The sequence below is a fragment of the Myotis brandtii genome, unplaced genomic scaffold (assembly GCF_000412655.1).
Source record: "Myotis brandtii unplaced genomic scaffold, ASM41265v1 scaffold898, whole genome shotgun sequence".
NCBI lineage: Eukaryota > Metazoa > Chordata > Mammalia > Chiroptera > Vespertilionidae > Myotis > Myotis brandtii.
The window spans coordinates 561178-565704 of NW_005371683.1; positions in this window are offsets into that span (position 1 = coordinate 561178).

The following is a 4527-nucleotide window of genomic DNA, read 5'->3' on the forward strand; positions in this document are numbered from 1 at the left end:
ACTGGGTCAAATGGGAGTTCCATTTTTAGTTTTTTGAGGAAACTCCATTCTGTTCTCCACAGTGGCTGCACCAGTCTGCATTCCCACCAGCAGTGCACAAGGGTTCCTTTTTCTCCGCACCCTCGCCAGCACTTGTCGTTTGTTGATTTGTTGATGATAGCCATTCTGACAGGTGTGAGATGGTACTGCATTGTCATTTTGATTTGCATCTCTCGGATGTATTAAATCCATCTTTTAGGTTGAGAACCTAAGGCCAAGTTCTTGCTTGGATGTAACTCCATGACAGCGGGGATCTTGCATGTCATGCTTATAACATCCAAAATATAGTACATAGTAGGCAGGCCATAAACATTTATTGAGTGAATGAAAGGATGAATGAATGAGTGACAGGCAATGGGACCTCCCAAAGGCACAGGCAATTGCATAGTTCTTTGGTGTTCCCCACACCCACCTGTTGGGGTTTCAGTGAGTTCAGAATGAACAGCTTGCCTTCTAAGCTGGGTGCCTGGTGGTGAAGCCTTCCAGAGAAAAATCAGATTGTTCAGGCCCAAAGGGTTTGCTTGCTTCTCTCCCAGGGTTCACAACAATCAGCCCCCAGGAAGCACTGCAGCAGAAAACCCTGGGTATTGAAGAGTTGAATGTCTTGTGTGTGCACCTATGTTGAGGATTAAACAGAACATGGTACCAGGAGAACATGACATGTCATAGATATTGAAGAAATACCAAGCAGGAAGAGAGAAAAAATTCAATTTGGCCCGTTGTATCAAAGTCAAGTCACTCATTTTGCCTAATGCCCTTGAAGTACAGCAACAGGCATATTTTAAGAGTTAGAGTAACTTGCTTTCCCTGAAGCTTTTCTTGTAACACGATTAATGTTTAAACACAGAAAAGGTCAATCATACCCGAACTACAGATCTAAGAAGTCTGATTAATTTTGAGAAACTGGTGAAATACATGGAATGACCCTCACCCAAAAAGTATATACACACACACACACACACGCACACACACACATACACACATACACACACACTTTCCCTGCCATGTCCATCTACAGACCCTCAGAAGTCCTGAGATCCAAATTACAAACCTTAAAAGACTTGGATTTGCGTCCAGTTTGTGCACCTGCTGGCTGTATAACTTTGGGCAGGTCAACCTCTCTGTGCCTCAGTTTCCTCATCTGGGAAATGCGGATGACAATTCCTGCCCTGCCCTCCTACATTACAAAACATACGCTGTCTACCCGCGTGAGGAGTAATTAGCACAGAGGGAGGGGCTCTCACCTAGAAAGGAAGAGTTGCCTTTTCTCTCTGCCTGTTTCCCTCAGAGCAGGTCACGGCATGCTCAGTGATGAAAGTCAGAGAAACAGGGAGACGGATCTGACGCCAGCAGGGCGCTGCCCACGTGGCCTTTCTGCTGGGTTTGTTCAGGCTGGTCCTGCCTGTGGAAGGGTCTGCCCAGGGCTGGGGCTTAAATCACTTCTCCCTTAGGAAAGAGCAGGGGTGACTACTTTCTGGCTCCCATACGTCTGCCCCTCCACTGTGATTGGCAAAGCCAAATGGCACTGAGTCAGGAAATGATGCTGGAATTAGGGTGACCATCTGTCCCAAGATGCCCAGGACGGAGGGGTTTCCTGGGACACAGGACTTCCAGTCCTAAAGATGGCAAGGCCGTGGGCAATCTGAGACAAGTTGGCCACCACGAGTCGGGCTGAGAAGGAAGAGCTGGGTTTGAGTGCTGGCTCTGCCTCTGTGGTGGTGTGACCTTGGGCAGGTCCCATAAGGCGATCTTCTATTAGCCTCGGTTTTCTCATCTCTAACATGGACAGATGAGCAGGAAACAGTATGATACACAGAACGCCTCCATAGAAGGGGAGGTTCAGCAAATGTTTTTAATCTGAAAATGCAAGCGACAGGAACACAACTGGAGCAGGAGACAGTATGATACACAGAACGCCTCCGTAGAAGGCGTTTTTAATCTGAAAATGCAAGCGACAGGAACACAACTAACCAAGGAGAGACTTGCTTTCCTCTTCCCCAATCCTCCTCCCATTCCCTTCCTGCTCTAAGGCACTTTCACACATGCTGTTGCTTTATACTTAAAAGTCCCAAATGATACTGAGTAGACAAAGATGTTCTTCTCTCCTTTTCCCAAATGGGGAAACTGAGGCCTGGTGACTGGAGGACCATGCAGCCAGGCAGAGCTAGAACTGCAACCTAAGCACCTGGGCCTCTAATCCAGGCCTCCATCAAGCCCACTCTCCTCCCCTCCCCCTGGGGCAGCTGCTAGAGCTCCCCCCATCCTGGGGGCTTCAGGCCCCTGATATCCATGGATGTCCAGTGGCCGTGCCGGGGTGAGCAAGGGGGAAAGACCTTCCACCCTCACCACACCTCGTCATGATCATTTCTTGGCACCACCAGTTTCAGAGCTGAGAGCATCTTTTCCCTCCTAAGACCTGGAGATCCTGTTAGAGCTCTAACTTGCTTCCTGAGTGGAAAAGTGGGGGCCTCGTCCCATAGCCTTGTTGGTGCTTTGAGAATTCCCTTGGCAGGAAGCAGCCTGTGAGACCTCCAGGGGGCCCTGCTGAGCTGGGAAAGTGCCGCCCAAGCCACCCCTGCACCACTTACCTTCTTATCCTTCGGTGACACTCCTCCCGTCCAGACAATGCACAGTGTTACGTTGGCTTAATAACATTTTGTCTTTTTTACGCGTTAGAAAAGTCATCCCTGTTTGGTATAGACAAATTGTGGGGACTACAGAAAAATAGAAGGAAAGAAAAATGGTCACTCATCGTCATCTATCCAGGAGTAGCCTTGGTGTCTTTTTTAACTCGGGATCATCTGGAGAAAAATATTGAGAGGGTAGACACGGTGACTTATAACCCTAGGCCAGTGATGGCAAACCTATGACACGCGTGTCAGAGGTGACACGCAAACTCATTTTTTTGGTTGATTTTTCTTTGTTAAATGGCATTTAAATCTATAAAATAAATATCAAAAATATAAGTCTTTGTTTTACTATGGTTGCAAATATCAAAAAATTTCTATATGTGACACGGCACCAGAGTTAAGTTAGGGTTTTTCAAAATGCTGACACGCCGAGCTCAAAAGGTTCACCATCACTGGCCTAGGCCTTAACCCCCACCAGAGCCCTAACCCGAGCCCACTTTAGTCACTTACACATTCATTCAACAAACACTTAACTGGGCCCTGTGCTCGGTTCTGGGAGTGCAGTGCTGGACAAAGCAAACTGCCCGCCCCCACCTCCGACCTCACAGTAGCAGGGGTGATGCCAGGAAGCAGCCATTGTGACCACATCCCCTTTCCAGTCAGGAGCTGGCCTCTGTGCTGACCACTTTCAGTGTATTCTTTTGTTTCATCTTGAAAACCCCCTGAGAAGGAACTATTTTCATCTTTACAACCCCAGGAGGAGGTACTATTTTTAGCACAATACACAGATTGAGGGAATTTAGGTAACCAGAACTTCATTACCTAGAGCTAGTAAGGGAGGAACTGGGGTCTGGACCCCCAGAGTCCAACTCTGAAGTGGGGTGAGGGTTATGACAGTGCTGCCCTGGGGGAGCCTGAGTAGGAGGACCTGGCCAGGTCCACAGGTCACGCAAGGCCCCCCCAAAGGAAGTGAGGTTTAACTGGAAGCGTGAGAGGAGTTGCACACCCCACACTGGGGCTCGAGCCCGCAACCCGGGCATGTCTCCTGGCCGGGAATCGAACCATGACTTCCTGGTTCCTAGGTTGATACTCAACCACTGCACCACACCGGCCGGGCAGTCCCCACTGCTCTTAAGCCTCTTACCCTCCCAGTCTCTCAGGGGCATCTTGGAAATTCCCCTCTCCCCTCACCCCCAAATTTTTCAAGCTTCCCCAAGAACCCTGGTTTTCCCAGCACCAAATATTAATCACAGTTCAGGCTAAAAATGCTCAAGTTCCCCCAAATTCCAGGCAGGGTGGGGCCAGGAAGTGATGAAGAGGAAATGGGACTTTTCAGCTCCAGGCCATCCCAGAAAGGCAGGGCCAGAGCAAGGCTTAAGGGAGCCTGTCACACCTGGGCACCTCCTCCAAATTAGGGTGCAGAGCAGGCCTCTCCCCAAGTGTAATTAGCCTTCATTCCAATGGGTGAGCGTTCCCTCCAGCTTTTCCCCAACCCACCAGGTTTAAAGGGCAAAGGGAAGGTGGATGCTTATCCAGGGGTGGCAGATACCAGAGAAGCCTGTCACTGACTCACCGCTGCCTCTCCTCGGCTCTGCCAGGCCTGGGGAAGCTTGGAAACACCTGGCAGGTGGCTATACCTGCATCTACCTGCCTCAGTGGAAGCCAATAGGAGAGTGGCTGATGGTGCTGGAGCAGGGACTGAGCTTTGGCCAAGAGAAAGACACACCCAGACTCCATTAACCCTGAGCACACTTCCTCTTGCAGAGGATCCTCTTTAGGGAGTTCTAACCTCAGGGAGCTCCCAGAATGGTGGTGGTGGTGGAGAAGGAGGAGGGAGAGGAGGGGGAGGAGAAGGAGG